Source organism: Peromyscus eremicus, chromosome 20 (genome assembly GCF_949786415.1).
Source record: "Peromyscus eremicus chromosome 20, PerEre_H2_v1, whole genome shotgun sequence".
Lineage (NCBI taxonomy): Eukaryota > Metazoa > Chordata > Mammalia > Rodentia > Cricetidae > Peromyscus > Peromyscus eremicus.
Genome location: NC_081436.1, coordinates 12,592,059 through 12,603,746, shown reverse-complemented (window position 1 = coordinate 12,603,746; position 11,688 = coordinate 12,592,059). Strand labels below are relative to the sequence as shown.

General features: G+C 39.1%; 1 long non-coding RNA gene across 1 annotated transcript; it reads left to right on the top strand.

The window, feature by feature from the left end:
- Positions 1 to 593: 593 nt before the first annotated feature.
- Positions 594 to 10,911, top strand: LOC131896756 (uncharacterized). Its single transcript, XR_009375506.1, has 3 exons — positions 594 to 766; positions 10,064 to 10,293; positions 10,455 to 10,911. It is a non-coding gene; the product is annotated as an uncharacterized LOC131896756 (long non-coding RNA).
- Positions 10,912 to 11,688: the final 777 nt, after the last annotated feature.

Below are 11,688 nucleotides of genomic sequence, written 5' to 3'. Positions count from 1 at the left end.
CCTCTTAACACATCCCACAGGGATTAACTTTCAATATATGGTTGGGATGGGCAGTGGCATTCATGCCATGGCAGATTTCTTCTTGCTGACGTGAAGGGTAAATAGGAGTATGGAAAAAAGAATGCATGTCTGGATTAAGAACTAGATAGAATGAGGCAGAAAAGGGAGGGCAGGAGGCAGTGAGTAAAGGTGCACTTGAAGAACTTGGACCATACTTCATGTTATAGAATAAGTATGGGCAGAAAGTGTAGGCAGGATTAATTTCTCCTTAGAGAGTTTATGAGTCAGCATGCGTTCTCTCTGCTCACCATGGTAAAATGTCACAAACCGTGTACCTTGAATGTCCTGGGTTCCAAGTCACCGTAAGTCCTTGAAGATTGGGCTTTTTGCATCACATTTACATCTTTGGTTCAAGAAACTCAACTTTGGAAATAACCCGAATTTCAGTACATTTTATTACAATTATGTAAACAGCAGGAAGCTCTTGAAATTTGACAGATAACGCTATTTCTGCAACTGTTTCACACTGCTTAGAACTTAGCTTTAACTCACTGCATTGTCATAAGCACATGCTGTTGTCATAGCAACTTGAGAGAAGGTCATGATGAATGAGAAACTGAGTTGGTGACAACCCAATAACATAATTTAATAATGACCGCGGGGACACCTGCTGTGAAGACAATGACAAAAATCAAGAGACTTGGCTTATTTCTGGATATTCCACTGATGGGTTTCTCGGTCCTTAATATTTTCAAGCTAAAATGCAGTATGTATGAGCAGGGATTTTTTTTCTTCTATTCTATTATTACCTATAACTTTATCTTGAAAAATTCCTCCAAGGCTAGTATGTAAAGAATAAGAATCACATACTTTTATTTTCATTATTTTTTAGTATTCCAAATGTGGAGACAGTACATAATGTTATTTTCATATTTATACCAATAATCCAAAAACAAATCCATAATTTCTATTTATGATGAAAAACAGCGCTAACACATACTTTCACATGTAGCATATGTGTTATAAGTCTTCTGAGCCAAAACTGCCACCACTTCCATGAGGTCACCTGTGTGCCTACTTGAGGGAGTCCATGGAGATCAAGCCTGCCACTATTAACATTCCCTCCCAGAAGAAAGGGGAAGAGAGGGTCATTGGACCCTCACCTGAGGGTTCAGGCATTCTTAGCCATTGATATAAAAGTCTTCCTTAGCTGCCCAAGAGCCTTGGATCTAGGGGAGGGGCTAGAGTTCATATGTATGCTAAGAAGACTAGAGGAAAGAGACTCATCTATGGGACATTAAGGAAGCCAACTTCCATGTTGGGTGAAGACTTTCCAGTGTAGGTGCTTCAGGGTTACCTACACTTCTTTCAACATGTATGGCAGATATTTGTTTTTATAAAGTCACTTTTGGACCAGTTTCCTGTTTTCAGCTAATTACTTATATAACATACATTTAAAAAAACCCGTGCATTACTCTTGGGTTAGGGACATAGAAGATCACATAATTTAAAATTACAGCTATGTATTAGCTTGGGTTATAAATGCTTAGTAGATGGAAAAACCAACACAAGTAATAGTGCTTCTTGCATTGGTCTCTTAAAGGCAAGTTAACAGACAGACTGAGTACCCAGTAGGATATCCATCTTAAGTCTTCAATGACTTCAGGCTGTATCATTAACTTAGCTATGAGGTCCCACAAAAGTTCCGGCCTCTTAGAAAGTAAGAGATGTTTTCATAATTGTATCTTCAGACTCAGTATACTCATTGGTATCCTAGGGTGAACTATGATAGAATATATATTGCCTTGTCTTTGCAACCTTAGGAGGGAGCAATAACATTCAAATCTCCTCCAGGGAAGAAATTTTAGCAACAACGTGGATTTTAAACACAAAATAAACACACAATAATTTTTCCATGCTTCTTTGTTTTTTTTTTTTTTCTGATTTCTTAATGTAGAGATCTAAACAGGACTATCATTCTAAGCTTGAAAACTAAAGCATTTCTTTTGTTTGATGTTTCTTTTGGAACATCATGTCTTAAGATCATTTAAGCAGGTTAAAGTTCTCCAGCCACACTTGTGGGGGTTTGTGGTTTGTTTTCTGCTTTTGTTTGTAAAGCTGAACCACTTTCTTTGTTTCCAAATGACTTTTTGCAGTGACCCACACCAGTAAGAAAAACTTGCTTTACTCTAAGGCCTAATTAAATCAGTTGCAAGTTACTCAAACGCTTCAGGATTTCTGCATATCTTAAGTCAAGGAGCAGCCTTCCAATTTGCTACCAGTCCCAACAAGAGCTACTCTGAGAGAAGTAGTTTTACCTACAAGGAAGCACATATCAGTCATATGTTTAATCTTAGCCTGTCACTCCTTAAACACTTACATAATTCATGTACATCTGCTGTACCAGTTTCTTTACAGATGATGTAGATATAATATCTATTTTACAGGCCTATAAAATGGACAGGGATTATGATGGAAACCTTCTTTTCTGTCTTCAAAACAAGGAATTTTGGCAAACAAGAAAGGTATATTTCATAATAGCTATTGAAAAGTTGAATTATCAATCATTAATCACAATTCATTAATAAATAATATTTATCTGATATTTTATTAATATATTAATTATTATTCATTTATGATCCATTGCATTATGGAATTGACTGGATCCTTTACTGATTTTCTAATGAGGGAACAGTAAGTGCACAGGGCCATGTCCCAGGCAAGCAACACATTTGTCCCCAGGGTCCACAGATGCAGAGTCACACCACACCAACATCTGGAGTTACTCTTCCTTCTAAGAATGTCCTGAATCTCGAATCAAGACAAAATAATAGTTTTTTAAAATATAAACTCAACTCAAACAGAAAGGGATCCTGGTTCTGCTTACATGCACACCATCCTAACTGTGAAAATGGCTAGTACAAGTGGGAAATGTTAAATCTGACCAGTCTATAAAGTATGAGAGTCTTAATGTGCTATCAGAATATGAACACTATGAATGTCTAAATGATTTTAATGGAAAACACTGAAATTATAGCTTGTAGGAAAAAGCAGTTGGAAGAAGAGAGGAAATAAACCAGAAAGAAGGCAGTTGTGTACATTTCCATCCCCACAAAGAGCTGAGAATAAACACAGTGACTAAATAAATGCAATCATAAGTGAAAGAATATTCCCAATAGTGAAGACTGCTACCCAACATGCTAGCTAAAATAAGCTGACCCTGATACTAAGCAGACACAGAAGTGTTTGATGGCATATGGCTGGTCTACAACTTTACTTCTTTTACAGTGGGGCAACCAATCGTGATTTTCTAAAGATTACCCATGAATATATATATATATATATATCCATGATTGTATGCCTTAGCTTGCTTTCTGTTGTTGAGCGATGAACACCATAGCCAAAAATGATTTATTTAGTTCACACATCCCAGTCACAGTCCACCATCAGGGGAAATCAGGGCAGGACCTCAAGAAGCAGCACTGTCAGGAAGCACAGAGAAGACTTGCTCTCTGGAGTAAGGCTTGCTCAGCTCCCTTTCGTATACAGCCCAGACTCATCTTCCTAGGAATAGCACCACTCACAGTGGGCTGGGTCTTCCAGATCAATTAGCAGTCAAGACAGTGCCCCCATAGATATGGCCACAGACTAATCTGATGGAGGGGATTTCTCCAAGGAGGTTCCTGCATTCCAGATGTGTCTTGTTAGCATCTAGGAATAGCCATGACGTACTAGTAATTACAAACGTTTTTTCAAAATCTCTTTTCAGGATATTGACGGTGAAGTTGGAAATGGAACTTAAGGAGCAATGGTCAGGAAAGAGTCATTTATTACTGCAAGAATCATTCAATTTGTATAATTTACATGTCTTTATCTTTTAAAAAAATTCAGATCATAATGTTGAAATAACAGATGTTTTCATATTTAGAAAACTATTGATAAAGGTGTTACCAGGCACTTAGGTCCATAAGTCTACCTCCTTAGATTCCCCATATTTTAAAATAAATTACGAAATAAAAATTGGTAAGGGAAAATGAATTCATTTATAGTTTTTAGGCAGGCAAGTATAGGGATACTTAGCAACATGGGGAACCCCATGAACTGATTTTAGGTACATGAACAGGACAGAGATAGCCTCAGAATGAATTACTAGGGAAAAGAAGCAATGCATTGTCTTAACTATGCATGCCTGAGCACTGCATATGATTCCTTAGAAGGAAGCCTGAGTCAGTGTTGTCTGGCAATGAGTCTGACCTATACTTTTGCTTAGATTCGGGATAACAATAGCCCTCCTATTTTGCTATCTGCATGCATATAAAATTCAGAATAAAAGCCCCACCACCACCACTTTGTTCTTTGCGTGTATCTGGTCAATAGAAAGAGATTAGGATCTCCTGGTCCTGGCAGACCAAATTGGAGAGAGGAAAAAAGCCAAATTTCCTTGCCAATGTGCCTGAGGTCATCTTGTATGGTATAGAAAGCTGTGAGACAATGCTAGAACAGATGCAAATCTGGCTGAGCTAGTTGGACTGGACAGGTCTATTTCTGGGAAGGGGTCCTGAGCCCCACTTGCCTGCATTCTCTATTACAGGGAGTTTTCCATTAAAATCTGAGCCAAGGAATGTTGGATCATAAAAGTCCCTATTTTTATGTATTTTAATTTTATTTATTATTGTGTCTGTTCATGGTATGTATACACATTCCTGACGTTTGTCTCTGGCCCATTTCTTTGATAGGTATAGAGTAGAAACATTTTGGATCTTTTCTGTATGGGTCAAATTTATCTCTGAGTCCTGTATAAAGTGGAAAGGGGGATCATCTGATAGCTGTTATATATAAAATGAAAAAACAATAGCCCCAGCCAGTCCTAAAGAAGGTGACACAACATATGTCCCTGTAATGAAAGGTCCTCAAGGCACGGCTGGGTCTTAAAGTGGGTGGGAGAGCACTAGACAGAGCCAGTACGGAATACGGAATTCTAAATATGATGGGATTTATTACTTTGCATTTTGCGCAGCAGAGTCTACCCAAATATCTGTTTACCTCTGAAAGGGGGAAAAAACAGTTAAGAAGTAGAAAGGAATAAAGGTAAATAAAACCACTCACAATTTTGTCGTTGTGGGCTGCACTGTGACCCATTTCCTCATTCCAAACTTTGTATGTTGAAGTATTAACACACAGTACATAGACCCATGGGCTGTAATGCTATTTAGACATAGCTCTAAAGGTAATTGGGTTTTAAAAAGTCTCTAGGTTAGGCTCCAATCCACTTCACCGGTGTCCTGATGAAGACGAGAAAGCTTTGACATAGACCCACGGGAAGAGGAGGCAAAATGAAGACACAGGGAGAAGAAAATGGCCGTCTGAAAGCGAAGGAGAAAGGCCACAGAACCAACACTTTGCAGCCCGAGAAACTGTGAGAAAATCAATTTCTGTTACTTACAACTGCAGAAACAAACGCACTCACAAGTGCCTTAGTTCCTTGTGAAGAATGGATACTCCTGACTCCTGTGCAGAAATTAACACCCGGATCTTCCGGAAAGTCATTTTCATACTTTTTTCGAGCTTATTTTCAAAGTAATATTATTCTTAACCTTAAGTTATGAAAAGAATTAGAATTATACCTCTGTGTTGCAAAAAATACACAAATCCAGAGAAACTACTCTGATTTAAGAATTCCACCCAGCAACACAATTTAGATACAATTAGCAACTTCTTGGAGAGCAGAGCTGTGGAGTGGGGGTATCTGCAAAGAGGCTAATGCCACAAAGGACTTAGGAAAGAAAGTCTTGCGTTATTAATGGTAAAAACTTGAAATAATTATGAGAGAAACAGCATTCTCTATTTTATATGAGTAGCACAAAGCATTACTTTCTTTCCATGTGGTGAATCTTTCTAGTATATAAAATCATTCATTTCCTAGCCCCCAAAATACAACTGAAAGGTTTCTATGCAGCATTTTTGTTTGGTTTTGTTTTTCAAGACAGAGTTTATCTGTGTAGCTTTGGAGCCTGTCCTGGAACTTCTTCTGTAGACCAGCTGGCCTCGAACTCACAGAGATCTGCTTGCCTCTGCCTCCTGAGTACTGGGATTAAAGGCATGTGCCACCACTACTCAGCCCATTTTTTAATTCACTTTATTTTACTATTCGGGATATTACTTAGTGAACATTTATAATAATCTCGCCTTAGGCAAACCACAGCCCAATAAATGAAACACAGAAAAATGGACACTATTTAAAAATGTATTGATATGTAATAACAGTTCCCATGACTCTGAAGGTATTCTCTATTTCTTGCAAAACACAAAAAAAGTAAAGATTTCTCCAAGCATATAGTTATAGTTAAATTGTTCTACACAAAAGTCGTGTTTGCATAACCATAAGCTGTAATTTTAATGCTCCTAAATCTAATCTATCTTAATTACTGTAATTTACTAATAAGGTACAATATTCATATGTGAGGTCATCCCTACAAAAATGGAACACTGATATACCTACTAGAGAAAGCTCTGTCTTTCTTCATCCAACCCCTGGAGTCTTCTTAGGAAGTCCAAACTTCCTTCTTTTTTCCCAGGTCTCCCAGGCAACAGCCAGAGCTTGAAAGCTAAACAAGGCTAGCAATGTGTCCATAGTCATGTGAAACTAGAGACAGTATGCCAAGAACGGTGGTGTCTCATCTTTACCCCTGTTCTCAGAACAACAGTGACCAGGCAGAATAAGTCTGCTTTAGGGAGCCAGGGTGGCCTGCCACGTGGTGGTCTGTCTGGGTCAGAATGCTTCTTGAAACTGTGATGAAACTCGCCAGTCTACAAACCTCTTCTGAAGTGGCAGGCATCCCAGGGTCAAATATGAGTAGACAGCCTAGAAGCCATGAACCATGTGAGTGGAATGAAATTGAGAGACTGAAAAGAGAGAGAAAAATAGGACTGGAAGGACATGATGATGATGAATGATGAGGAAAAGCAGGGCCAAAGTAGAAAATCCCATCCTTCTATCCCTGAACAAGAAAGAGAAGGTACCATGCCCATAAAACTGGAACAAGGACGAATGAATGATAAGGAAATGCAGGAACAGCAATGGTTTCTAAAAATGTGATAAATTACACATGTATTTCAATACAAATCTAAAAGTACATAATCAAGATAATCAGTAAAAAGTAAGAGAAGAAAGCAAATAAGATTTAAAAAAAAAAAATTATACCAAGAGAAGGAACATCTAAATCTTACTTCCAGAATAAAAATAAAAGAGTGAAAAAAATCACCAGAACAAAATATAAGAGAAATTTTCCAGGGCTAAAAGACACAAGTCCTCGTTTAGTGCTAAGGTCAGGCTTTGCCCTGCTCTAAGTTAATCCATAGTGCGTAAGTCCATTTTTCAGATCTTGACTTGTCCTGAGAGATGCCATTTGACAAACAGCTTCTGACTCCATTCTGAGACTGAAACAGAGCCACCTGTTCAGCACCACCCATGCAGCACAGAGTAATAAGTGATGTTTTCCTGGGAGTAGAACAGTGTCATACTCTAAACTTATTGCAGTGAATTGAGACTCTAGAGAGCATTAAGATCATACAAGAGTAATCAGAAAACCTAGAATTCCCTTACCTGCACATCATCCAAGAGGTGGATAACAGCACTGCCATGGTGATGACCCCACTGACATGTCTTCTGACTGCATAGTTGTGATCTATTTCTAGCCTTTTGAGGAAGTTCCACACTGATTTCTAGAGTGACTGCAGTAGTTTGCACCCCCATAGCAATGAATAAATACCCTACTTTCCCTGAATCCACACCACCATTTCCCTATCATTTGATTTTTCTTATCTTAGCCATTCTGACTGAAATAAGATGAAATCTCAAAATGCTTCTGATTTGCATGTACCTAATGACTAAGGATGTTGAACATTTAAAAAATATTTTAAGCCATTTGTATTTTATCTTTTGAGAACACTCTTTTGAATTGCTTGCCCCAATTTTTAAATAGGTTGACTGTTTTAGTTCATTAAATTCTTTGAATATTCTAGACACTAACCCTCTGTCAGATGGATACCTGGGAAATATTTTTTCGTGCTCTCTTAGCTGCCTCTTCACTCAAATGATGGTATCCTTCGCTGTACAGAAGTTTTTAACTTTTATGAGGCCCTGTAACTGGAGTTTTCCTGTGTCCTACCTGGCCCATGGTCAAGACAAATCTCTCTCACCTGCCAGTCCTGCAGCCGCTTGGACTCAAATAAACACACAGAGGTTTATGTTAATTAAAACTGTATGGCCTAATGGCTCAGGCTTCTTGCTAGCTAGATGTTATATCTTAAATTAACCCATTTCTATAAATCTATCCCTTGCCACATGGCTCATGGCTTACCGGTACTTTACATCTTGCTTCTCATGGCAGCAGTGTCTCCTCTGTGTCTGGCTGGCGACTCCTGACTCAGCCTTCCTGTTCCCAAAATTCTCCTCTCTCTTTGTCCCACCTATACTTCCTGCCTGGCTACTGGCCAATCAGCACTTTATTTATTAACCAATCAGAGCAACACATTCACAGCATACAGAGCGATATCCACAGCAGGTCCCGTTTGCCAATTGTTGGTCTTGAAGTCTGTACTATCAGGTTCCTGTTCCAAACTTCCTTTTGTGGGCTTAGAAGTTGAAGTGTATCCCCTGCTTTCTCCTCTATCAGATTCTGGGTACCAGGTCTTTATCTTGAGATCCTTGGTTCAACTATAAGATTACATATAACAAAAGAAAAATCAGACATTTTAGCTAGATTTCAAGGACAGATCACTGATTGTGATTCACTTTCTGTAACTGCCCCCTCAAGAAAACAAAGTGAAATGGCTTCAGTATTTTGTCTGTGTTAAACATGGGGGTGAGAAAGCAAGGGAGATAGAAAGGCTCAGGGTCAAATTGTCCTTCATGTAAGAGATTGATTAATGCCATAGCAAAGTGCAGTGAGTCTCTGAAGATGAAGCTGCAGTCCCACCAGGCAAAGTCAGGTTTCTACTCTTACTGATTCCCAAGGGGAAGTAAGGTCCTGCATCATGAGGAAGCAGTGATGAAGGCAAATCCTAACATAGCTGAAGTTTTCCTGGTCCCACCTGGCTCCTGCAGTCCCGCAGTCCCACAGCCACTCAGACCCAAATAAACACACAGAGGCTTAATATTAATTAAAACTGCTTGGCCATTAGCTCAGTCTAATTACTGACTAGCTCTTACACTTAAACTCGGCCCATTTCTGTTAATCTATATGTCCCAACATTTTCCATGGCTTTTCCTGTGTGCCATTACATGTTGTTCCCTGGACAGCAGGCTGGCATCTCTCCCTGCCTTCTTCCTGTCTCTCTCTTTGAATATTCTCCCTGCCTCTAAGCTGTCTTACCATTGGCCAAATGGCTTTATTTATCAACCAATCAGTGAAACACATATTTGCAGTGTACAGAAAGACATTCCCCCATCATCCTAATTAATCTTAATCAATAAAAACCTGGAATCAGATGTTAGGGTGAAAGCTAAAAGATCAGAGAAGCAGAGCAGCTAGCCACTAGAGAGTTCTTACCTCTATGAGATCTCCAACCAAATGGGTGATCCTGTCCCAGACTGAATGGGCGGTAAGAACATGTCTCCATGTTATAAGGATTACCTTATAATCCTGTCTCTATCTCTTTAGTGCTGGGATTAAAGATGTGAGCCTCCCATGTGTTAGGATCATAGTCTTGATCCTCCCATGTGCTGGGATCAAATTCTTGCACCAACACTACCCAGCTCTGTTTCTTTTATAGACTGGATCAATCTTGTGTAGCCCAGGGTGGCCTTGAACTCCTGATCTTCCTGCTTCCTTCTCCCAAGTGCTGGGATTAAAGGTGTGTGCCACCACTGCTTGGCCTCTATGGTTAGCTAGTGGCTAGCTCTGCCCTCTGATCTCCAGGAAAGCTTTATTTATCAGAATACAAACAAAATATCATACAACACAGCCCTAGTTCATATGTAATCTATTCTACCGGACAAAAATGGGGAAGGAGGGCTCATATGTCTTAACCTCCATAATGGGTTAGCTGTTCTTTCTTTAAGGTATTGGGGCCTGCTAAATGTGTGACACAGAAGAAGCAACCTTTGGTTTTTTGCCTGCTTGACCTCACTCTTGCTAGCAAGTTCATCAACCTTGCAGCTGAAGTATTCCCTGCCTGATATTGGAACCTACTTCTTTGGGATTCCAACATATACTGAAGATCATCTGAGACATCCTGTTATCAGATTCCTAAACTTTCCATAGTCATTGTTGGACTAGGTGACCATGGCGTGTAAGCCACTCTAATAAAACACACATGCACATATATGTGTGTGTGTGTATATATATGTGTGTGTGTGTGTGTGTGTGTGTATGCATGTATGTGATATGTATATGCATATGTATATGGTGTATATGTATATGATGTTCATTCTACCACTTCTGTTCCTTTAGAGAATCCTGACTAATACGAGTACTGTCATGGGGAAAGAAATGTCTTCTTTTCACTTGCTAAATGCAGCTTTCTTAACAATTTCTTCTGCTCACAAAATCTTCATGGTAAACCTACCTAGATGTGCACACAAATAGAAAACGGTGGCAACATGACTTGGAAATCTCCTATTCCTCTCTTTCTTCCACGGAGAAAGCAAGCCAGCCTCATTCCAGCTATTCCCTGCCAAGAGGTTCTGAGTACTCACCATGTAATAATAAAGCAGGCTTTCTGGGCCACAGGAAAGGGAACACGAGTAAGGATAATTACTGCAGAACGCCGTGTATAATTACAGGACTCCTGTACTTCAACCAGAATAGAACTCCTAATTGTCTCCAATGTCTAACTTCATAAAATCATGAACAGTTTACAAAGAAATTACACAGAGTGGTAAAACCTTAGACTATTGGAATAATTTTTTTTAAAAAGATGATACAAAGAATTTTTGTAATGGATCAAACAGCCTGCAGGATGTTCAAGTTCTCAAATTCTCCCAATACTTTTTGGACCTTTGCTCTCCTCGTGTCTGCACCACTCTGCCTGACTTCAAGGTGCTATCATTGTACATTAATTTATTTGATGACTACAACTAAAATTCTAATCAGTCTTTAAACAGACACTTAGAAGGTTCTTTTGCTCAATATCACTGACTCCTCACTTTGGTCCTTAGGTTGTGTTTGTTTCCTCTACCTTTCCTCCTTCGCTTACAACTACAGACAAGCGTGCTTATCACTCGGTGTCTAACATTCCTTCTTCTAATTCAAGCATGAAGAAACAGAGATAAGTCCCTGTCCTCAACCAGCAGTCACCTTGAATTCCAGGAACTACAACACCTCAGAGGAGGCATGGCCCATCCCCAGTGAAGGGAATTATCCATGAGCATGACATGCCTTGCCTGAGCTGATGTAATCATTTCATAGGAAAACAGATTCATCTCCATCAGGCAAAGACACCAATGAATAGATGAATAGTTTATTCTTCATATGACCATAGTTGATATGATGGTCAATTATGGGACAATAAAGGTTAGAAGCATCTTAATCAGGATTGCTTGATTATAAAAATTTCTTAACCTCCCTCTGTTGTAAAATTGTATTTAGTATAACATATGTGTTTATGTATGGTGTGTATTTGTATGTACATACCACAGTGCACATATGGCAAGCAGAGGACAAGTTTAAGGAGTTGGTTCCCTCC